Here is a 25,822-nt window from a genome sequence, read left to right on the forward strand (position 1 = left end):
TCTGGAAGCTAGTTGCTCCATTTACCAAAAGTGACAGTTTTCTAACTTTGGAAGACCACATCCTCCTGTCAGAATGCTAAAAATGACTTCCTTTTCAGACACGACTCACTCTTGCTTCACAAACTCTATCATGTTTTTTTGTAACCCAAATAATGTTGACACAAATTAAATTCTGCAGGTTCGTAGTCAAAACATCCGGGGTTGTAGGTTTTGTTTTGTTTTTCTTTTAATTTTCCTGCATCTGAAATTTCCAGTTAAATCATAATTTGTAGGTTTAGGTTTTTCAAAACCTACTTTAATAAGGAATTTTAAACTCTTCAACCTCCCTTCTAGCCAATCTACCAGAGGTAGGGAAAAGAAAGATTAATGGGCGATGGGGGATGTGGTCCTGTTTAGAAGTAATTCTCTAGGTCGATTCCAGTCTTTGTTGTCAGAACAACAGTCCAGTCCAAAATACCAAACATAAATCAGTAGCAGCGGCTTGATCCAGAAGAAACTGCAAGGCTCCTCTGAATGGCATGGGTCTGCTGAACCAGGAAGAAGCAGCTGGTACACCATGAGAAGCTCTTTGGCACTTTTCTCTCTGTGAATTCAAGGCAGGAAAAGATCAGCAAAGACCACTGAAGTGATACAAGGTAAACCAACACAAGAGCATCCTCGCGCTCTCCGTGGGGTTATGTTTCTATTCTTTCTAAACATCACACACCCTCTCAAGCATCCACTCCAGCAAAACATCACTGCCCTTTCACAAAACAGCTTCCAGGAAAATACCACGGTTCTGTTCTCAGCAAGCATTTTCTGGTAAGACAGCATCCAGAAAAACATCGCATGACACAACTGAGTCTCCAAAGAAACTAGAAACTCCCACTTCAATAAATCCTGACACAAACTCCTTTCCAGGGAATGGAACAGAAAGGAAAAAGAAAAAGGAAAGAAGGAAGGAAGGAAAGAAAGTTCACACCATTTATCCATGCCTGCCATTTATCCACCAGATAGTTGGCAAGTGATGGATGTGGTGGATAAGTTCCTTGGTGAGGTTCAGCATCTTACCTAAAATGCCTATTGTGCCCTGTCCATTCGTTGAGGATGCCAACAGTACACCATCCATGTGATGATTATTCACCCAAAGAACATATAAAGAATGCAAATCTGATTACTATGACAATAAAGGTTGTTTGTAGTTTAAAGGGAAGGCTGTCCCCCACTCCCCTCAAAGTTTTACTATAGCCATGAAAGGGGCTGGAACATGAGTCTCCCACCCAACCATGAGGAACATATTGAAGTTGCAGACGAGGGTTTAGTTGTTAAAGACATTACTCCCAAGAGAAAGAAGCCATGTACTTTGGCCTGGAACAATGGGAAGGACTCCATGAGGATGTCTCCAGAATTAGCTAGGTTCCACCCATGATGCCATCAAAGATGTAAAGGGGTGTAACTCATTTGAAAAATTTTGCTCTGAGGGGAGAGCTCATGAGTACCGTGTACACACAGAGGTGACTAGAGAAGTGTTTTTCCTGGCTCAGTCACTCAGTGGTCGCTACCACTATGGTGCAAGGGACCTATTTTCTGCTCAGGCTGATGGCCAACCTTGTCTACATCCATGTGGCCTTGCTTTTGCAGTCATGCAGGGTGCAAAGATTGCAGAGTCATATAGGCTTCCAAACAGATATCAAGGGACAGCCAAGGAGGCTAACCAATGTGTGGTGGGTTTGGAACTCCCATCGGGGTTGCCAGAGCAAACAACGCATGAAGATTCTGAGAGAAATCTAATCTGCCAGGGAGACTCTAGGGTTCTGGAGATGTCAAGATTGTTGGATGTATTGCAGATAATGAGTGCAGCCAGCTCAAGAGAAGAGGCCATGTAGTCTACAAAGGTCCTAGGTGGAGGAGCCACCTAAGCCCTTTAGAGCTGAGGTGATGTCACCATGGCTCTGGATACAGACACAGAGCCACTGGGTTTATGGCTTGCCCTGTTGGGCTCTGTTCTTGCTTTGGTTTCATCCCTCTCTCTATGCCCTTTGGAAAAAGAATGTGTATATTAAAGTGACTTTAAAAAAATTTTTTTGCAGGGATCATAGCTAAAAGATTGCGTTGAGTCTTGGTAGAGACTCTAGAGTTGCATTTCTGAAGAATGTTGGAAATGTTAAGATTATGGGTATTTGAAAATGGATTAAATATATTTTGCACTAAATCGTGGCCATGAGGACTTTGGGGATAAGGGTGGACTATGGGTTGATATGAAATGTCCTTCCACAGGCTCACATGTTGAGCATGGTGGCAACCAGCTGGAGACAGTATTTGGGGAAGCTGTAGGAATTTTAGAAGGTGGAGCCTCGTTAGATGAAATGGATCATGTGTCTTAAAAGCTTGGTCCTATGTGGCCCCAAGTACCTGTCTCGCTCTTTGGTTTTTACCTGGTAGGAGACGAATGGTCTTGTTCTTCACGTGCTTCTGCTACTGTGATGATCTTCATAGCCCAAGATCAATGGAACCAAGGACTATACGCTGAAATCTACGACATAGCAAACCAAAATAATTCCTTCCTTACGTGGGTTATTCCTCTTGGGTACTTTGTCACAGCAAGGAGGGCAAGCCCTATGGGGGTCAGTAAAACAAGCTTCTGGAAGTGTTTGTGTGAGTATTCCTGGAAAAGACGCACATGCAGAAGAGCAGTTGAAAGGGAACGGCCTACTCTGGATGTGAGCAGAGCCATCTGCATGTGGTAGCCCTGGGTGAGATAAGATTGTAAGGGAAAAGCCAGTCCGTACACACAAACTCCATTCCTCCTGAATGTGTAACACTCCTACAGTCTCTGCTTATGATCCTAGACTCCATCTATCCAGTCTTTTAATGTACACACACACACACACACACATACACACACACACACATACACACACACAAATACACACAAATACACACACACACACACACACACACACACACACACACACACACACACACACACCAGTGACTCTCCAAAGAGCTTCTAGGCTTTCATCCTTAGACTGGGCAATGTATCCTTGGATCCTCTGTTTCCAGACTGCCAGGTCCCTGGACAGACAGTCACCAGGTCCTCTCCCACCCCAGCTTACAGGCAGCCATTGTCTGAAATCAGCCTCCTTAATAATGACTTAATGTAAGTCAATCTAAGCAAAATACTATTCGTAAGTTTAGTTTAAGTAAGTTAAGTTTATTCCTTATTCCAGGCACTGTAATCTCAACTTAACTCCTGAGTGGACAGAAAGAAATAAGGAAGAATAAGGAATATCGTTTGCTTGTGTGGTTGAAATAAATGTATATTTTCTGAATCTGCAGTTCTCTGTATGTGTATGCATGTGTGTGTGTGTATACATATATATATATACATATATATTCTATTTCTATGGAAAATGCCGCCTAATAAACTGCAGTGTTCATTCATTATTACTTCTCCCCTGTATTCCAGTCTAATCATCACCTGAGAGAGGTACTCGCAGAGTTCCCGGTCGCAGCGTGACTAAATAGAACATGAACCTACAATCTCCCATCTCCAGAGTGCACGCCTATAGCATTATATCACACTGCTTTTTCTAACACCACAGACAACTCGAGCATAAGTCAGTCTGCAGGAGAGTCTAGGCAGAGCCCAGAGCTATAAAATCCAGGTCACCAAGCACCTCCCATGGCTTGGAGGAGGCATCCTGAAGCTATCCCAGACTTCTTGGTCTCGGTTTAATACCTCAATGGACAAGAAACAAAGAACTATCTCATTTGTTCATGCTGTTGAAATGAAGATATATTTTCCCTGAGTTTACAGTTTTCTCACCAAATATGCATTAGTATGCTTTCTTAATATTTTCCTGCCTCTGTAGTGAGTTTAATCATGATTATATTAAATCAAATGGGTGCTGCTAACCTGGTGGCAAGGGTCTGGATTAAATGTTAACAGAATGTTGGATTGAAACCCCTTCTTTTCCTTCATTTACACTTGACTTTCTCCTTTTCCTCCAGTAAGCCATGGACAGCAGTGGAATCGGTAGACAGTGTATGTGGTAGGCTGACTAATATCAGGAGCAATTGGACTGTTTCTCTAACTTCATGATTTCAGGCAAGCCCTGTCCATATACTTCTTTTGTTTGTGTATGGGAAGGTATGCATGTATGTAAGCAAGAATATATACATGTGCTGGTGAATGGGCACACACGCATGTGTGGAGGCCAAGGTCCACATCTGATGTCTCCTGGTGTCGATGTCTGCCTTACTTTTTGAGGCAGGATTCCTCACTAAACATCAGCTTACTAGTTCCTCTACATTAGCTGGCTGGCAGCCCCCAGGATCCTCCTGTTTCTTTCTCTACCACTTTATGACTATAGGTACATGCTGTCACACCCAGGTTTTGTCATAATTGCTGGTGACCTGAGCTCAGGTCTTCATGACTGTGTGCTCAGCATCTTAACAACAGAAGTTTCTCCTCATACCTCCATATACTTATCTTTGAGCAACCATAAATAAATTATGCACACATCTAGCAAGAAATGAGAGTTCACCCTTTCCAAAACATCCTGAAAATTTTAAAAATAATAAAAAGGGATAATTCAACATGCAAACAACTACACGGCTTTATACTTGATATTAAGAAAGTACAGACTCGGGCTGGAGAGATGGCTCAGTGGCGGAAAGCACTTATTGCTCTTGCAGAGGACCTGAGGTCAATTCCAGTCACCCACATGATAGTTCACAACCATCCTTAATTCAGTTCCATGGGATCTACTACCCTCTTCCGACCTCCATGGACATGAGGAATACACATGACACACACATATATATATATATGTATATATATACATATATGTATATATATATACACACACACATATATATATATGAATGTAGGCAAAACATTCACATATGTAAAATAAAATCATCTAATATCAAAGAAAGTGCGGACTTCATAAGTACTATTTTCATGAGACTTCTCAGCCCACAGACAGACCAGGAGGTCCTGGTCCATCACACTCAGGTCAAGTGTAGCTTTGGGGTCCATTTGACTGAAGAGATGAGATCTAGTCTTCTGTACCTTTTTCCTCCTGTGAATTCAGCAAGCTTCTGGGGTTGACTTCCAGGACCAGCCCTCAGACATCCATTTTCTAAATGTATCATCAAGATATAAACGTAGTTATATCAAACGACCTTCACTGATCTTTTACTACTCAAACTACACCTTTAGCCTTACATGGACCTTACAGTCAATCTGGTTATCACCACAGCAGTAAAGGGTCAAAGGTTGGTATTCAGAGGGTCCTAAAAGGTTTGCCCAACTCTTCAAGTTCCTCTAGCTTTACCCTTTCTCTAGGATGGACTTCCTTTAAAGAGAAATCATATAAGAATGTTTAAGAGGCATGAAACGCTCCCTTCTAGAATACAAGTCTTCTTAGGGCTTGAATTCCACCAAACACACCCCCACAAACACACACAGACACTACCTATTACAAGGCTGGAGCTAGTGGGTTAAAAGAGGACTGGGAAGGCAGCATTTCTCATTTTGTGCTCAGAAAGCAAAAGATGCTTCGGGTACTTTCTGACAAATTCTCAAGAAACTAACAGTTTCATGTAAGAATCTAGAGACTGGTCATAGTGAAGCACTGAGATACACTGAAAGCCCTTAAAATGTGTGTAAAACAAAACAACTGCTCATACTACCCAACCAATAGATCAAGATGCATAGGCCACTCGCTTAAGATACCCAGGACAAACTTACATTCAGCCCCAAGAGTCAGGCAACCATCGCCTGATCTCTGTTCAGAAAGAACCTGTTTCATCCTTGGGTGAGGAGCCCAAGGGTGGCGCTGCAGTGGACAGACCAGCTGAGCATACATCAACCCAACTGGCTGAACACATTGAATTATATTAAACAACCCATTCATGTTTTTAAGCTTTATCTACAATCCCAATCAGATACTGTTTTACATGCAAAATGCCATCTGATATCCATGCTTCATCACAGACGAAGCACAGATTGAGACAATACCCAAACTCTTCCTACTACAAGGGGAAATTATGAACTTAGCAGAACCCATCTTAGGATGCCCTGCAGCCTCTGACAGTGCTCTTGTAACTCTCTGCCTAGCCTTGCTTTCCCCATGTCACCTCCTTCACCCATCCCTCACCCTTCTACAAATAGATCACTCTGTTCCCCCAGCTAAAGTAGTGTATACTAAATTACAAATGTTTGATAGCCTTTCCAGAAGAGCTGGTGTGCTAAGATAGAGGACTTGTTGACTTCAATTCACCTCCAACTTGAAGATGGCACTATGTGTCTATAAGTATGTGTTTGTGTATGTGACTTCTTAAAGTCTCGTGATTATTGAAATCAGATGAGATCAGGTGTGTTCAGGGTGGGCTGACTGTAAACTAGTTATTGAAGCCAAATCAAACTACTTCAAGATATGAAAGAACCTATGTTTCATTTTTTCTATTTCTCGCATAGGTCATTTGATCTGTCTCATTATTCATACAGCAGAATAAGACTGGTGTATGTTGTTGGCTTTGGAGGTAGACTGGCTGTCACTGGATTCAGTCTTTAATTGTACAGAGAGACTCTGACTCACGCAGCATGGCTTCCTTCACGGCCAGGGACATAGAGACGACAGAACTTAAATATCAGTGTTGGAGTTCTGCCTATGAGTTAGAGGTGTAACTGGAGAACTGTTTACAGGCTAAGTGGACATCCTGAGTGCTACCTGCTACAAGAAGCTAATTAATCATCCCTCGACCCTTAAAGATCACCATCTTTAAATGTGACTTCATCAGACATCATCTAAAGCGCAAGTTGGTGAAGGAGCCTGGGAATGTCTAACTTAAGTAGGAGCACCTGGTGGTTTTTATCATGAAGGAACTTGGGCGCAGTCAAGATCCACCATCTTGTACCTCTATCTCTAAAGGTCTTTGCCTTTAATCTTCTGTGGACTGGCTCATATCCTCAGAATTCTCTATTCTGAGTCATTTCAAGGTCTTGGAGAGCAATTGGGAAAAGTCCAAGCCTGCCCACTCTTCAACAGTGGAGCCCTGCCAGTGGACGTAAAGTGAGGGTTTCAGAGCAGTCAGAATCCTACATGCTTTCCCCTCTTCTTTCTTGGAGATCAAGATGGTTAAAACAACTTTGTTCTAAATTCCACCACCATTCGAGCAGATGACTTCAATATCTCTCATATCGTCCCTTCATCCCCAACTTGTCACTCTAAGTCACCTGTGTATTCTAGTCTCACTCATCTGATCAAATCAGCTAGCAGATCAGCTCACATTGCCTAGAATATCCCCAGAAAGGTTCACTGGGACACTGATGGAAACTACATCAAAGGTTTGTTTTACATACTGTCTTATGACTCCAATATTCCCCCAGGGGAGGCATGTGATACAGGTTTATTTTTACACAGAGACAATGAACTGAAGGAAGCCCCAGAATACAATTAGGTCTGGGATCAAATAGACACCTAACAACAGCTGCCGAAGCCATCCCTCCTTGTAAAGTATAGTTGAGCTTTAAATAGAAGTGTGCCGCAAAATACATACTAAAAGCCAATGCACATGTAAGAGATTTCCCCAGTGCTGTAAGAATACAAAAGACCAACGTGTTTATCCTTTGGAGTGAGCTATAAAAGTTTGTGTCTGTGTATAGGTATGCACATATGTGTGGTATATGAATGTGTCCATGTTTGTGTAGGTGTGCACCTCTGTGTGTATATACAAATACATATATGTGTGGTGTATGAATGTGTATGTTTTTGTGTACACCTCTGTGTCTGTGTGTTAGGCAGGTGTGTGTGTGTGTGTGTGTGTGTGTGTGTGTGTGTGTGTGTGTGTGTGGTATGTGTGTGTTTATTTAAAGGATGGAAGTCATCATCAGGGTATCTTCCTCCCTCCATAGCTCCCACCTTATTTTTGACTGCCCCTCGCTGAACTTGGAGCTCACTGATTTGCAAAACTATCTGAGTAGTGAATTCCTGGAAGCTTCCTAGCGTCCTCTCCCAGCTCTGGGATTACAGGTACATGGCACAGAACCCAGCTCTTTACATGAGTGCTGGGTTCCGAATTCGAGTCTTCATGCTCTTGTGCCAAGCACTTTGCTGACCCAGACAATTTGACAGTCTGGTTTTTTTGTATATAAAACAAAGCAATTTTGTTAGCAGTAGCTTATCCTAAAAAAATTAACCTGTAATATTTAAAACTTGGCATAAAGGTTTCAGGATGGTTGTTCACAGCAGCACTGAATATATTGACAACCCCGTGGAAGAATATCCAGCAGCAATGATTAGTTGAACGAACCGAGGCAGGTGCTAGAGCACAGGCTACACAGGCTACAAAATGAGGAATGAGAGGCTGGTGAGATGGCATGGTGGGCAAAGCCACTTGTCACCTGAGTTCAACCCCCTCAGGACCACATGATGAAAGGAGAAAATAAACTACTTCAAGTTGTCCTCTGACCTTCATACATGCACTGTAGTACACACACAAACACACACACACACAATACATACATACACAAATAAATAAGTAAATAAAAATGAATAAATGTAATAACTTTTCAAATAAGTATGATAGTAAAGTATTCTGTAAAACATAGCTACCAAAGGTATGATATTATTTTTTGTATTAAGTAAATCACACTAACCATGTAATTTACACCAGAGTGACAGCCTTACCCCACAACCTGTCACTTTTGGTTCTTTGTATCCATGTGGGCTTTGTATCCATGAAATTAGTGACCCAGATAGAAAGCTTTAGAATTTAATTTGGTTTAGTTTTTTTTGAGACAGGATTCCATGTAGTCCAGGCTGGCCTCAAACTCACAAGTAGTTGAAGATAACCTTGAACTCCTTGTCCAGCCTCTGCAACCTGAGTATAGGATTACAGGTGTGTGCCCTGTCATCTGGCTGATTCATTTTGTTTTATGGGTTAGGCATGGAGCCTCAGACTTTCATGTGCTAGGTAAGAGCCCTACTGACTGAGCTATACCCCAGTCCTGAAAAACATTAGACTGCACCTACAATGGACATGTGTAGACTTCCTTTTAATTATTTCTGAAACAAAACAGCAACTACAATTTACATAATACTTACATTGTAGTAATGTTATCAGCGCTCTGTGGGTGGGTTGTGTGCATATATTAAGTCATTTCATATAAAGAATTTAATAGCCACATGTTGTATGTGAGTAGGAAACCCTGGGATCAACCTCAGATTCAAGGAAAGGAAGGCCATATGATATCACTCCCAACCCACAACTTATTTTTTGAGACAGGGTCTCTCTATAGACCTGGATGTCCTGGAATTTTCTATGTAAATCAAGCTGTATGTATGTATATATGTACATGTAGACCTTGAATTCACAGAGACTCACTTGTCTCTGCCTCCTGGGTGCTGGGAGTAACGGTGTATGGCCATCATGGCAAACTCCTCCTCCTCCTCCTCCTCCCCCCCTCCTCCTCCCCCTCCTCCTCCTCCTCCTTCTTCTTCCTATCCCCTTCCTTCTTTCCTTCCTTGCCTCCCTCCTTCTCCAACCCATAACTCCTCTTAAAAAAGGAGAGCTTGGTGGCTCTTTTTCTTTTTTTAATAACACCTTAACTTTGGTGAGTTGCTGTAAGGAACTGACAAACCACTTGAGATTCCTTTTCTGTGGAAATAGGCAGAGACCAGGGTCATGACGTTATTGACATGTACACTGAAAGACATTGTCAGATTGGGATTAGAGTGGCCATTATCATTCACCTACAATCACAGGAGAGAGCAGAAGACTGTTGTCAGCAAAAAGGACAGGGGCAAAAAAGCAAATGGAGTAAGTGTTTCATGAGTCTTTGATCTCTGTCTACTGTCAAACAAGTCTCCTTGACTCCAGATATGTTGAGTCACAGAGAGTAAATCTTCAGGTATAATTCTAAGTATTGAATGTCCAGCATGGTTATTATGATTAAGAAGATTGTATGGTATACTAGAAATTAACTGAGAGTAGTTAAGTATTCTCATAGTACACACAGACGTACACACAGACACATGTGAAAAGTGCATGAGGTGATGCCTGTATTGGTTAGTTCAATAGTAGTAATTATTTTACCATATGTATGTGTATTCAATAAGCACGTTCTATTCCTTCAGTAAACTTCTCTTATTTGCCAATTATAGCCCAATGGCCTGCTTGTTTACTTCTTTGGTTTTGTCAGCTTGAGCCATGTTTGAGTTATCTAAGAGGGGACCACAATTGATAAAATGTCTTCCATGAGAAGAGCCTGTAGGGAAGCCTGTAGGGAACTGTGATTGATGTGCGAGGTCCTAGCCCATTGTGAGCGGTGCCATCCCCGTACAGACGGTCCTGTGTCATACAAGTAAGGAGGGTGAGCAAGTCAGCAGGAGCAAGTCGATAAGCAGCATCCCTCCATGGCCTCTGCTTCAGTTCCTGCCTCAAGTTCCTGCCCAGACTTCCCTCAGTGGCGGACTGTGACCTGAGAGTTGTAAGCCGGAATAAACCCTCTCCTCCCCAAGTTGCTTTTTTCTATCACAACAACAGAAAAAGTAGCTAAGACATAAAGACTATCCCCTATAAGTTGTTCTCCGATCTCTCTTCACATGAACACAGCATATGTATGCAGGGAGGGGCTGGAGGGAGAGAATCAGTAAATAAATGTAAAACTTGAAGAAACACAGTAGAAAGAAAGATTCAGGACGACCCCCAACATCAACCTGCACACAGGTACTTGCACCCACTCTACCCTTACGTGCACATACAAACATGCACATATACCATACGCATACAAAAAAAAAGAATTCTTACACAAAAGTATTTCTCATACCTATTACCAATACACAAGGGAGCATTAAGCATAGCTTTTAATTATAAGACCTTCTGGTGACTTAGGTGTTCTGGTCAGGTGGGGGTTAAACCCGACCCTGACTTTAAGCTTTAGCTCTTGGAGCAACGGTTTCTAAAACGTGTTATCAGTTCCCTTTCTGGCTTCGGTAAGTATAAGACATAATTTAATCTTTCTTCGATGATTTGCGAGACACTTCACACCCTTGCAGCGCCTCAGGTCATTATTTAGGGCATTCATTTTCATTGCTCTGCCCCAAAGACGCAGGAGTTATGGCATAAGAAACTGCACTGAATTTCTTCAGACCCAAGCCATAGGCTGAACTCCGTTGAAGGGTTTTTATGTTTCTACTAAGTCTTCAGAATGCGTATCGTGTCCCGTCTCCATGGGAAAGAGAGTGCCATCCTGATGGACTGAAGGGCCCAATTGTGCTCTAGGTAGCTACTTGTGGTACTAGACAATGATACCCTGCCATCCATGTCACTGCAGACCCCTGTGCCTGGCCACTCTCACCTCCCATCTCCCTCCATCATCCATAGAGAACACCAAAGGGTGCATTCACAGGAGCACTTCAGACTTAGAAGTGCCCGAGGGCCATTTTTACTTTGTCGCTTTTACAAATGTCCTCACTCCCACCCACACACAGCCTGGTTCTGTGTGGACAAAGACTGGGGCTGCTCCAAGGCCACTTCCCAAATAAATAAGCTCAGGCTGCAGCCACAGAGAACTTAAGCTATCTGCATGCCTCCAGCCCGCAGAGGTTTTACAGAAGATTTCTGCGTTATGGAGGGTTCATCCTTGAGCTGTTCTGAAGCCCAAAGGACTATACAAAAATCACAGGAACTATGTCGGGTGTGTTCCCACTAGTTCCCTTCTCCTTTTCCCCTACCCCTTTCTTCTTTGACTGTCTCTCCGTCCTCTCAGGAATCCCTGAGGAAAGACCCGTGGTGGACATGGAGCCTTCTTCCTCCCCTCGTCTCTCATTCAAGCTCTCCCTGTGTAAGCTTCCCCACTTGCCCCCCCAACATAGTTTTTTGGTTCAGCTCTGTTTCTATAGGGGAATTTGGTCTTTGTACATGTGTAAAGGTGACACAATTTCACGCAGACTCCATTCTCTTTAAATGTCTTCGGGTCTCTTTGAACACAGGTACTTATCAAAGGAAATTCGCATCTGAATTTCTAATGCTTTAGGCTTACTCATACTGGGCTAGAGAGATGACTCAGTAGCTAAGGGCACTATTATTGCAGAAGACCCAGACTGTGTTCCCAGCACACATTGGGCAGCTCGATACTGCCTGTAACTCCAGTTCCTGGGGCCCTGACCCCCTCCTCTGGCTTCCAAGGGCACCTAAACTCATCTGTACATACACATATATACAGGTAATTTAAAAAAAATAAATCTTAAAAGTACTAATATTTCTTAACTTAGCAATTTTCTTTCAATAGTTCACCCTGAAAAATACATAAGGCTAGGCATAATAGTTTACGATACTTGTTCATTGCAACAGTAAAGAGATGGGCAAACACTGGGAAGGAGAATATCCAGCTTATGGTGCAAGCTGAGGCAGATGCGGACAGTGGAGGCTACACTATCCCTTCATTTGAGGTCTGAAATTTATCATGTCTGGCCCACTTCCTCTTTGACCACCAATATAGTAAAGAAGTGAGTGCTCGATTTTATAACCCTGTAGCAGCACCAATCCTAAACCAAGATAAGCATAAGCTAAACTCTCGAAGCTTCAAAAACCAACGGAGATCAGTGGGGTCCAGGAGAATAAAATACACACTGCCTCAAACTGGACGATTGGGACATGTCTTAAAATATAAAAACAGGAGGTCAAATTAATGTCAGCAATATGCTTTCTTTAACTTCATATATTAAAACAGTATGCTATGTATCTTCAAGGTAAAAGACATCGGTGACTTAGATTTTCTTTCTTATTTTTATACTAAGTCTTCAAAGTCCAGTATGTATGACACTTTACCACACAGTCCCACTACTGACCAGAGCAAAATGTGACTCTGGTTTCTTTAAGAAGCAGGGCAAGAATGTTTGGGAACCAACATACCATAAATGCTACTTCCCCAACATCCTGTGCTAGGTATTTCTCCCAAAAGTTTCCTGCCTAAAGCAACCCCTCTTGGGGTCTCAGAAGCTTCACCCTGTCCTGTTCTCGCCCCCACCTCATCACTTTGCCGTTGAGCCCTGGTCCCCGATGACCAAAGTCTTCCATGGCTACTTCCACTAAGAACGAGCCTTTCTTATTTGTAATGAGTAAAACTGTCTTATTCGCTTCTTAGTAAATGTTCATAGTTCAGCCGGCTTCCGCTCGCGTGAGGTTTCTTATGGGGCCATGCCAGAGTAGTCATGAGTGGTTCCCAGGCGGGGACACAGGAGCCCCTCTTCAGATGTGCAGCGACTCACCAAGGCAACCAGAGCTGCCTGCGGTGAAAATGTGCCTGTTGACCCAGCTTGCTTTTCAGGGCCCTTCTCAGGACACGTGCCAGCCAGCAGCACTGTGGAGAGGGTTAATGGGATGAGAAAGGACTTCTGCCTATGGTAAATACCATTCTCTCACTGGAGCTCCTGGGAGTCTTGGGAATGGTAGAGTGGGAGGTCCAAGTGCCAGGCAACACTCCCTGGACCCAGTTTTATTATACTTAGCTGAGGGGGCTGTGAATTCACTGCGGTTTGTTTGCAGTTTTCCTGTCGACACCAATTAAAATCACTCTTTGCTTGTCTAAGACCCACATGTGCTGTCCCCTAAAACCCATTCTGGCTGTTTCACATCTTCAGGTGACAGGAGTAGATTAATTCGTGTTTGTCTCTGTCCTTCCTAAGACTCTTATGAAACTCGTCGTTTTCACATCATCTGGTCAAGGTGAAGATTACAAACCTCGGTTGTGTTATCCACCCTTCATCTTCGGGAAACAGGAAGAGTAAAATCTAGTTGGGCGGGGCAGCCTTGTCTTAAGACACGGTTAGATCTAATTGGATGAAACTTCACGATTGCTATATCCATGTAAAAGATATGAGGGGGCTTGTGGAGGGGAAACTGGGAAAGGGGATAACATTTGAAATGTAAATAAATAAAATAACCAATAAAAAAAGGATCTGATTGGATTGTTCACCATCTGCCCCCAAATGAACCACACTTTAATGAGAATCAGAGTGAACCCAGATGCTCCACCAGAAGCCAGATCCAAAGAGGCACAAGGACAATCTGTGGGCTCCCCTGACATTCTGTAGATGAAAGGGGCACCAGAAGAAACAGGTCATTCGGGAAGAGCATGGGCTTGATTAGCGTCTAGTTCCCCATCTTCAACCTTGGGTTAATCAATCATAGAAACCCTGGCTAAAGGCCTGATCCGTAAGCTCCTGAGACGTCTACTTGTGCATAAACACGAAGCGTTGTCCAGGAAATATCAATTGCTCCTCTCATCTTTCTCCAGCTGAGTTGAGTCATTCGAACACCCAATGGCTGTTGAATGTGGTTCCCACACTCCACCTCCTGCCTGCCGATGTGATAATGTATGATTTGGCTGGCGATTTTTCCCATTTGTTTTCTCAACGCAGCAGCCAGAGCGGCGTCTCCCATCTTGGCAGAGGTTGAGACTGTCCGTTCTTGTTGACTTTTGTGCCTGTACACTGTCAAAACTCTATGGTAGTGTCGGCATCCTTCGCTGCTTTGTGCTTTCTCAACAAGAATGAGTTCTCTGAAGCCAAAGTGGAATGTTATCCAAGTCTACTATGTGGGTTAAAAGGTACCAAATACAAAATTGGATGTGTTGGCTAACACACACGCTCCTGGCACTTGGGAAGCAGAGGTGAGAGGATTACGGTTAATTTAAAGGTAGCCTGTATCTGCTTTCTCAAGAGAAAGAACCTCTCTCAAAACGGAGCAAAAATAAGTATCAAACAATTCTCAAGGAATATTAGTCAAATAGACATAAGATGTCAAATGATGTAAGGATTCTACTAACCACCCAATCCTCTCACAGGGCTTCGTTGTTAGATAAGAGCAGGCCCTCCAGTGTTTGGTGCATATGTCACAGTTTCCTCAGAACTGGGATGTTTCAATACTTCTCTCTGCTAGTATCATTCCAGAAGCAAAATGATCCAGTAGAAAAGGGGCCCATGATGTGGACACTGCCAGCAGTGAGTGGCGGCATTGGGAAGTCACTCCACAACCTTGAGTCACATGAACTCGTCTGTTCACACTGGGCATCTCAGACCAATGTTTCCAGAGGTATAGGACTCTAAGAGCCTCCAGGTCCATGGGGTTTGCGTGCCCCGCAGGTCACAGATGAAGTAACATGTCTCATTCACGTGGGCGTCATTATGCATTTGAAGCATAATCTGTTGTGACTAATAACATTTAAATTCCGGTGAAGTGGTTACTGGCTCTTCAGAGGTCTATTGTCATGCTGTATACCTTTTCAATCCCCGTGAGCTGTCTGTTTTGGTGGCACTCTGAGGAAACCCAAGACATGTTTGATATGGAACCCTGTGGTCTAATGATCTGTAAAATTCCTTAGCAGTACAATTCTATGAATTGATATTTGTATTTTGACAAGAAGCCCTCCCATGGTCCAGCTCAAAGATTGGGAAGGGAAACAATGGAGTGTGGAGCTGACTAGAAGAGATCATCAGCTCCCAGTAGACAAGCCAGCTCCCTCCAGTCCGGCTGCAGTCACTGCAGAAGCTCCCACGGAAGAAAAGCCAGATGGAAGCTATTACTGTCTGAGAGGGTTTCTTAAGTTCCTGTTTCCCTTTCTGTGTCGTTGTCTCCCCCCATGTTCCATTTAACTGTCAAATAACTTCTGACTGGATGTTTCTAAAAGAGCAATTTATAACAATTATAGTAGCCAAACGCCAAAAAAAAAAAAAAAAAAAAAAAAAAAAGTCCGCTGTCATTTGTAGCCGTGGTGTTCCCATCTGAAACAAGACACCTTTTCAAAACAGGGACATGCAAATGCTAAGTCAATTGTACCAAACCATAAACCATTTCTTTTGGGTCCTATCTTTTTTTTCTGTCTTAAAAAAAGCCTTGTGATAATCCTAGTGGTAACAATTATTTCATAGGTAGGAGACTTATATATTGATTTGTATAAGAGACCAAGTGCTATGATAATAAAAGTAAAATCATAGGAAGAACTTTTTAAAGTAAGGACACAGGGCATGGGTGGTGAGATAGCTTACCAGGTGCCTGCCAGGCAAGCCTGGAAACGTGAGTTCAGTTCCCAGAGCACACATAAAGGTGAAAGAAGAAAACTCCACAAAAGTCACCCTCTCATTCCCGTACATGTGACTTGGTGTACACATGCACATTGATGATGATGATGATGATGATGGTGATGATGATGATGATGGTAAATACATTTTTAAAGAAATACTGTGAGTACCTTAAGGACAGACAACCTTCATGTCATTTGTTTATCGCTATTGTTGTCAATAATATTGTTTTCCCAAATGGCGACTTTCTTGAATATAAAAGCATCCGGAGGGGAACTTGACCTTTCCATGACCAACAAAGGCAAGACTGAAACTAAGCAGCCACTGCCTGTGAGCCAAAGTGATGAGTAGAGTTGGTAAATATTTATCTGAATACTTTTAGAACCTAGGAAAATGGGAAATGAGCCAATGGAACCACCAGAACTCATCGCTGTAAAGGGACAGACACCATATTTTCTAAAATATGAATGGAAATTCACGTCTTAGAAACTGGCTCATTGGATTACCTGTGAAGTTGGCAAACAATTGTGAAACTAAAAAAATGACTTGAACGATCAGGGGAATTACCAAGAGGGATTATCTTTCTTATTCTAAGATGCTGGAGAGTGTATCAGGAAAAACTCCTGCGGTATAGACTAAAAAAGACAGTTCAGCCTGGGGATGTGACTCAGTCACTTAGCTTGCAAAAGCCCTGGGTCTACTCCCCAGCATGAGGGAGGGGTAGAGGTAGGGGTAGTCACGAGGATTAGAAGTTCAAGGTAATTTTTGATTACATAGTGAGTTCCAGGCCAACCTCAGAGATGGGATAGGGTGGGGGGAAATTAACATGCTCAAAAATAAAAAAAAAACAAGTAGAACTAACAGAAAGCTTACATAAAGTTCTAAGACAAGAAAAATATTTTTTGAATGTATAGCGTGCGAATGAATGGCAACAGAGAGAAACCTCAGTCTAAGAGCTATTTTTACGAGAATAGCAATCACAAAATTAGCATTTTTATGTTGTGTATCTAATGCTATTCTAGGCAATTTGCATTCTCATCTCACTCAATTCAGCCAGGTATTTATGTACAATGCTATCCTAATTCACAGACAAGTCTCCCAGAGGTTTGCCCAAGATGATCCACCTCTGCCTGGCAGCCTGTGATAGGTGTTCAATACTCCTACTCCCAGGTACCGAAGGGACATAAGAATTCAAGGAACAACAGGATGGATTGACTGAAGAGACAAACTGTCTTTCACCATGAAAAGTTTAAAGCCTGTTTGGACTAAATCCATTAGGAAATCCCAGCTGTACCCAGAAGAAAGGAGAAATGGTTCATAGCTCTAAGCATCTGCTAAGATTTGAATAAAGTTTATTACTGCCAATGCCCCTGTGGAGGCTTAATTCTTCAGTTGGTGTGGGAGGAAGGACGTAGAGGAGGCGTGTGGACCACTAAGTGGCAGCCTTCAGGAATGGCATGATGCCTCTCTCTCTTGAGTGACAGTTTACTCTCAGAGCATATCGGTTAGTCAGGGTGAGGCCAGTCCTTCCCAAGCAGGCTACTCCAAATTCCCCTTTTCTTCAGGCATCCTCTTCTCCTTCTGTTTCTCTGCCACACACCACACAGCATAAGGCACTTGCAAGGTGCGGCCAGCCATGTAATCTTGGACACCCAGTCTCCAGAATCAGCCTCTTTATAAATTATCCAAACTCAACCCATTCTGTTACAGCAAACAGGAACCAGTCTGAACCAGGGTCTTACTGATTGTCTGCTGGGGTCCTATTGTTTTATTTTTCATTTTATTTTATTTTATTTTTAAGAGAAAGAGAGGAAGGCATTTGGAGCAGAGGCTGCTGGCCTTGCAACACACTGTTGATAAGATTTTTTTTTCCCCAAAAAATTCTGCTGCAGCAGCTGAGGAGAACAGCCAACGGCATGATGGATGAAGTCTGGCAGTCTGCCATGGAGAGACAGGGAAGAACTGTTGTGGTGGTGAACTTAAGGAAGTCACAAAGGAGGGGGCCAGAGAATTCTGCTAGATTCTAAGCAGGGAAAAAAGTCTCCTTGACTCAGACAATACAAATCGTAGAAAGGCAAATCAGAGACCAACACAACGCTGTGTGCAACAGAAAGTGTCAGGTGTGGTTCAGGTGTCAAGACACACAAGAAAATGAGCTTGGGCAATAAGTATCATTTGTAGACTTTTCATAAAATTTCTAGGAATGCTGCCAGCTAAGGGGATGGGTTTTTTTTTTTTAAAGCAGAATTTGCTTAGAGAAACAAAATAAATAAATATTAACAAGAATGCCATTGAGTAATACGGAAAATGCCAGATTGACAATTCAGAGATTTGTATGATATTTTTTAAACAAATAATTTGGTTTGGCTAGAATTTAATTCCCTTACTGGTACAAACACAGACACAGGGGGGTCTGTTACGCAATGTCACATTTGTGAGAGCGGTCTTCTAACTTCCCAGTACTGGCCAATCTTTAGGATTCCCGTTCAGCTCCTACTACGTGGCCTGTCTTAGTTAGGGTTTTATTACTGTGTAAAGAGACACCATGGCCACAGCAACTCTTATAAAGGCAAACATTTAACTGGGGCTGGCTTACGGTTCAGAGGTTTAGTGCATCATCATCATGGAGGGAAGCATGGAGACTCACAGGCAGACATGGGGCCGGAGAGACAGCAGAGAGTTCTACATCCTGATCGGCAGGCAGCAAGAAGAGAGAGTGACACCAGGCCTGGCTTGGCCTTCTGAGACCCCCAAAGACCACTCCCTAATGATGCACTTCCTCCAACAAGGTCAGAACTGCCAATAGTGCCGCTTTCTATGATCCTATGAGGGGTATTTTCACTCGAACGCTTCCAACCATAAGTGGCAAACCAGAAGGGGAGGTTGAATTACGTTATCCTTTCAAATATTGACATTCTTTGCTTATGTAAATCATCACTTTGTCTTAAAGATGAACGTAAGTACCTGTTAATGCACGAGGAGTTAAAGTGTGAACACGGAACCCCGTACCCAGCACATGGAGATAACAAAACTAAGGAGGGAGGCCAAGCCACCTTGAGATCCCACCCATGCAGAACTGTCAGCCATAAGACGGCAACGTGGACCTTAACAGCAGTGGAATAAAGATTTAGAAAGAAATTCCACTTGCAGGCCCAGCCCTCTCAGAACTCTTTAGTAGGGCGTAGGTCATCGCCTCTCTGCTTTCTTGGCACGCTGCTGCCTCCAACTTTATAAAATGCAAATTTCTTTGCCTCCCCCATGAAGCCTTCTCCTGTTGCTCTGAGTCTTGTGTGTGTCATAGACTTATCTGCGTGTCACATCCGCTGGTTATTTTGATGTCTACCCTGCCCAGTAGATTGCTAGATCCGTAAGAGTTGGAACAGCTTTTTCCTCAGCCTTGCGGTCTAGCAAACGCAAGGTCTGGCGCACAAACTCTGCTCAGTGCAGCTACTTTGTTACTAATTAAGTGAGGTTGAGAGCACCGGGTTCTCAGTGCTTTCTCTAGCTGCCTTTTAAATAGTCTAAAAGCTTCCAGTGTCAAATGACATCCGACACGAGCCTTCTAAAACTTCTCTTAAAAGATCTACAAATCTGAAGGAGGTAAATAAAAAAAAAAAAAAACCTTAAAAACTTAGATACTTTAATTAGCCGCCTGGCTAATGGAACTGTGCTAAAGAATGCAACTGACAAAAGCCTTGAGTCAGTCTCCTAACTGGAAGCTCATCCGAAAAGGTCCTCACATTTCTCTGAACCTGTACGGAAGCCTGGAAGAAGGATCCGGGCTCTCTCACACCCCAGAAACTGGCCGGTTGCCCTTGTTTAAAGCACTGGTTTTTGGGTTGCCAGAATATTGCCTTCTCCAATTTGTGAATATCCAACTTATAAATTTTGAGTATAAGAAACCAAAGCAAACAGAGTGAAAACTATAATCTAAGACATAAGTGGAAAAAAATCGCTAATTATACAATTATGTCTCAAGTATTTGCATTTAAAAAGCCCACAAGGTTTCCAAGAAAACATACACACACACAAAAGTCTAAACACCGAAGCGTATTCTTGAAAGGAATTTTAATATGAATATAAATAGAAACTCTATAAGCATCTAGACAGCTTTAAAAACAATTGCACATGAAGCTGGAGCAATGACTCAGTGGTTAAGAGTGCTAAGGACCAAGAGTTCAGTTCCAAGCACTCAAATCCAGCAAGTCACAACTACTGGAGACACCAGCTCCAGGGGAGACAAGCCCCTCTTCTGACATCCAAGGTCATCAACACACACACACACACACACACACACACACACACAAATAATATAATTTTAATTGAAAATCAAAATATTTACCTTGGCTTATATATTGGAGAGAAATTAAACTAGAACACCATTATAGTATTGTCTATGAGGAGTAACAAGATGACTCCTATCCAAACACCATTTACAAAAGAGGACATATATCATAGTACAAGAATAATTCATATCTTGACTGCCTCAGGATTTGCCTTATGGATAGATAACCTTAAATTCATTATTCTCCAAGGCTGTCCCTGAAATTGATGTCAGAAGGGAGTCCCTCCATTACTCCTTGGCGTCCCTCTTACCTAGAGTCTTGTGGCCTTCCAAATCCAGAAATTCCAAGTCCCCTTGGGTTGGCATGTCTCTGGTCATCTGGTCTGAGCATACTTCTGTAAGTAAACACCACAGATCTTGGCCTGTGGTTGACTATTTGTTGAATTCTTTTTGCCTCTTTGTCCCTTAGCAACAGGTCTCAACTGAACAACCCCTGAATGACTCCAGCTGAGGTGCTGAGGCTGAAGCAGTGAAAGGCTGTGCCTGGATGAAATCGGTTGGTTCGGTAGGGTAGTTTGGAGACAGGCTTAAAGCGTCGGGTTCCAGTCACATCTGCTAACTATCTCTCCTGCCTCCTAGCCTCTGCCACACTCAGCCTAGGTGGCCATGGCATTTGCAGGTCCCTGGGCTGCCTGATTGTCTAATGCACAACAGCCATAGATCACTCCCACAAGTGAATAGGAACAAGGTATCTCTTAATGAAGTCACAAACTACTTCCTTCCTGCTTTCAGAGGGACCAATTTATACCGAAGCTTTCTCCTTCCTTGAAAGACACGCAAGAGGCAGACAACATCTTGAAATTTTAATGACTCCTCTAAAGCTCTAATCTCAGCAGGAATCTGATCTAAGTATAGAGAAACAAGGGGTGACCATTAAAATCACATGATTCAAAAAGCCGGGCAAGGATTGTGGAGTCTTGGGTCTCTAGCAGGGAAGAGCTCACATGCCACACTTACACTCCTCGTTGGCGTGTCAGTTTCAAGCAATGGCCTCTTTCTGGTACCAAATAAATATGGTTTCCCAGGTGTAGAAGACAAACCCCAACTATCTAGAGGGGAATTTTATTGGGTTTTGTGACAGAAAAAGCCAAGAGTAAGACTTCAGGCATAGCTGGATCAAGGACCTCAAATCATTAACCGTGGTTTATTCTTTGCCCATGCTCTCTCTTTAAAGGTAGATGCCTTGGTTACTCTTCAATTGCAATGAAAAGACATCGTGACCAAGGCAGCTTATAGAAGAAAGAGTTTATTGGGAGCTTACACTTTCAGAGGGTACATCCATGGCCGTTATAGCAGAGAACATGGCAACAGACAGCTCAGCATGGGAGCAGCAGATAGGAGCTCACCCATCATCTACAAACCCAAAGCAGAAAGAGATCTAACTGGAAACCATGCGGAATTTTGAAATCTCAAAGCCACCCTAGTAGTGACACGCCTGCCATACCTCCTAGTCCTTCCCAAACAGTTCCACTAAGGATCAAGCTCTCAGATATATGAGCCATTGGGGACCATTCTCATTCAAATCACCACTCTAGATATCTGACTACAGATTCTGTTTCTCTACATTTTTTTCTGTTCTATGTTGCTTAATTTTATTTATTCTGGCTTCACTCCATTAAAAACAGACTCTGTTTAAACGACAGGAAATACAGTAACTGGTAGGCCAACCCTACATCCGCATGACTCACTTCCCATGCATAGATTTGATTGGCCCTACTTGTATGCCCACACTTTTGATAAGTCATTTCAGATAATCATGATTAACTAGCCACGGAAGCGATAACCACAGCAAATGAAGACAAAAACTCATGAAACAACATAATTCTTTCTCAAGTTTTAAGAATTTCTATATTTTAAAACCTAATACCAGGTTGAGGGTGCAACCCATGCATATCTAGCATTCATAATTCCTTTAGTTCAAACCCTAGTACCACATAAACGGCAAGCTGTGGCCCATACCGGTAATCCTACTACTGGAGTAGTAGACACAAGTTCAAGATCATTCTAGTCTACACAGTAAGTTCCAGATTAGCTGGGGTTACATGATACCCCATCCCATGGAAGAAAATTAGTGAAAAGGTGGGAAGCAACTGAATAACACCTGCAGGTGTCCTCTGGCCTCCATATTCAAATGCACATACATGCAAATGCACACACACACACACACACACACACACACATACACAATGTATTTCTAAGACAAAGCAAGACCATACATTTGTGATTTTGTAAATATACATTTATGTTTGTGTATATATTTATACACACATCATTGCACAACTTTCCTCCTTCATTATCTCCTATGGTCTACATACGTGTGCCCTCCACCCTATCCCAGAGCACACCTCCCTAATAGGATAATAGAATGTGAGGCCTTTGGGGGGTGATTGGGTCATGAGAATTATGAGTGCCCTTAGAAAAGAGGCCCCAGAATACTATCTAGCCTTCTTAATGCAAACAAATTTCTGTTACTTATAAAGTATCCAGTTTCAGACATTTCTGCTATAGCAACCTGAGCGTAGCCCAGGCAGACTAAGACATAATCTCATTGACTATAAGATTTTTAGCTCCTCCATGCAGCTGACAGGGACTCGGATGACAAATGCCTCTTTCTTCATCAGACTCACTTCTCACAGTCAGCCGTCATTTTTTTTCTTTTTCAACTTACTCAACACGTCATTATTTTCTCTACAGCACATTCGTTCTACTGTTTCTTCTCTGGAACGCTTTTCTCTCCATCTCTGCCCAGGCTAACACCGTCCCATGCATTAAATGCTGGCTGTGCATTCATTCATGAGTTCCATTCATATAGAATTTTACTAGCCTTCTCTTTTAGGCCAGGTCACTTGAACTCAACACGGGAACCAGACAGACCAGGTCCCAGGTTCCCCCAGGCCCGTTCAGTACCCAGATGGCACATTCAGACTGACAATTTAAAGGGGGTGTAACAAAGGGGTAGTTTAAAAAGGCCTGGGCTGTTGGGAGTCCCTCAGGGTGGAATAGAAGAATAAAATGATAGTGGCATCTGTGTCTAGGTCACCTGAAGGGACACTTGACTTTGAATTATGGCCAAGACATATGGATATCCCCTTGGGTCCCCAAGAAAGGAGCCAGAATAACAGAGCCCCAAACTCACCCCCATACTTTATAGCCATTGGTGCTTTGTATTGATAAATCCAACCTCAAGCCAGAGGCAGGGACTTCTGGTGTCCTTGTGACTGATGAGGCAGAGAGAGGGATTTGAGACCTTGTGCAAGGTTGCAGAGATGAGCAGAAGCGCTGGTTCAGTTGCCCAGCAAAAGCTCTTTCTTGGTATGTTAGAATGCTTTTCAAGACAGACATTTTTCAAGAGCAATATTATGGATGGGCAAAGAAGAAAAGAGTTTAGGCAAAAGGGACATGGAATGATGAGGCTTCAGGACACAGGAATAAAGGAGGAGTACTTCGTTTGCTGTATGGTCCTAGAGCAGTGGTTCTGAACCTCCCTAATGCTGTGACCCCTTAATACACCTCCTCATGTTGTAGTGACCCCCAGCCATAGCATTATTTTCATTGCTACTTCGTAACTATAACTTTGCTATTACTGTGAACCATAATGTAGATCTCTGGGGTTGTCAATGGTCTTAGGCAACCTCCCCGAAAGGGTCATTTGATCACAACCCACAGGTTGAGAACTGCCCTAGACTCCTAAGTTGAAGTCTGGAGAAGAGGCTGCTGTGTAATGAACAGCATTGGCCTGAGGGGAAATGGACAGGGTGGCTCTAAGGTAAGCCCGGTGGGTCCAAGGACACCCATCCATTACTTCTGCGACTAGAGACCAAAGTACAAGACAGAAAGTGCTGGAAAGATGACAAGAGCCATGGGAGGAACACAGCAGGGGAGCTGAGATGTGCATGTTCAAAGATTGCTGTGGAGAATGAGTAGAGGAAAAACATGGAGTAAGGAAGGAAAGAGAGGAGTCTGAGACACTACTGCAGCCATGCGAGGAAGATGAGGCTGATGGCTCAAACCAGGCTGGCACTAGAGGATGAGAAAACGGACAGAGTCTGGGTTTACACCCAGATAGTATTAGAGGGAAGAATTACTATGTGTCCTATAGAATTAGGGCAGTGTCCTAATTAGACTAAGAATTAATTAGTTAATCTTAGTCCTAATTAATAAGAATTAATCAGTGTCCTGAATAAGAAAAAGGTAAAGAGAAGTTGCTAAAGGAAATACTGACCAACGACGATGGAATTTCAGGAATAAGAACTCAGCAGGTTTTGGTCACGTTTCTCCTGAGTTCTCCAACTGTTATCCAAGTGGCAATGTCAAAACGTGTAGACCTACAGAACAGCGTTCGGAGGCAGCCTCAGAGCAAAGACAGAAACCTGACGTATACTTAAGAGTATTAATTTGTTTTAAGAGTTCACTTCATTATTGTGGTTGCTGAATGTCTCTGGTGTTCGGGTCTCAGAACAAGACAAGGGCATCCCATTCTGCGCATGTAAAGCAGTTGGTAGACAGGGTCAGTAGGCAGGTCGAAGTCTTCTAGGGATCATGTATATAAAGAGCAGTCTGAGGAAGCTGACTGTGGCAGACTAACGTGAGAGGAGAGCTTTCAGAGCAAGCGACAGAAACCACAGCACACACAGCTTCTCCAGAAAACAGAGAGACTGCTCTGTTCAGTGCTACTAAGGGGCTACTAAGTGCTACCAGGACAAAGAGACAGCCATTCTGTGCGGCAACGTGGTTTCTTGGTTGCCATGCTAACAAAGGCAAAAGGCAACTTGTTTTTGTGTTTGCTGGAGTGGCAAATAATGGGGAGGAAGGAGGTGGCAAGGCCAGCTCTGGATGTGGGGATTTCCTGGTACGGTGCACAGACAACAAAGACTTCACATTCAGGGACCCCAATCCTTGGCCTGGAGGGCTTTTAGCAGGCGCAATCAAGGAGGCAAAGTGGCCTTGGGAACCTTGGCTCCAGCCTCACACTTCCAGCTCTGCATTTGTTATTTTAGGGATAAGCTAGTCTCCCCTAGCACAATAAGAAGGCAGCAGCCCAACTCTTGTGGTTAACCACTTAAGCAATCGGCCTTGGTGGGTTTCAACAGAACTCTGCAGGAGACCAAATCCTTTCCTGGAAAATCAGCCTGCATGGGCTCTGTACTGGGAAAACCTACCCTTATATCATCAGAGATCTTGATAGGAAAACAAAAACCTCAGCGAAGTGTCAAAATCAACCAAAGGGACATTAAAAGACGGACATCACAGCAATAAAGATGGTTTTCCATGCAGCTTGGCGCAGAGGAGAAATGAAGCAGTGACTAGAGGCAGGTACAGAATCGAGAACGTGCTTTTGCGATGAGGTGGCTTAGGGCTGGGGTGTGCCTCAGTGGGTAGAGTGCCTGCCCAGCATGCATAA

General features: G+C 43.1%; 2 long non-coding RNA genes across 3 annotated transcripts in view; one reads left to right on the plus strand and one right to left on the minus strand.

Annotated features, from left to right (window-relative positions):
* Nucleotides 1–25,822, plus strand: part of LOC120103476 (uncharacterized) — a 50,384-nt gene that overhangs the window by 14,957 nt on the left and 9,605 nt on the right. The window contains exon 2 of the long non-coding RNA XR_010052485.1: nucleotides 17,166–25,734. This is a non-coding gene — a long non-coding RNA (uncharacterized LOC120103476). The remainder of the gene's footprint in view (nucleotides 1–17,165; nucleotides 25,735–25,822) is intronic.
* LOC108351161 (uncharacterized) lies at nucleotides 209–20,811 on the minus strand. 2 transcript variants are annotated; one of them, XR_005505699.2, is made up of 3 exons: nucleotides 20,673–20,811; nucleotides 2,415–2,512; nucleotides 209–583 (listed from the first exon to the last, which is right to left on the minus strand). It is a non-coding gene; the product is annotated as an uncharacterized LOC108351161 (long non-coding RNA). The 2 variants fall into 2 exon arrangements; XR_010052484.1 differs by having other exon boundaries at nucleotides 1,051–2,512.

Source organism: Rattus norvegicus, chromosome 6, assembly GCF_036323735.1.
Source record: "Rattus norvegicus strain BN/NHsdMcwi chromosome 6, GRCr8, whole genome shotgun sequence".
Taxonomy (NCBI): Eukaryota; Metazoa; Chordata; class Mammalia; order Rodentia; family Muridae; genus Rattus; species Rattus norvegicus.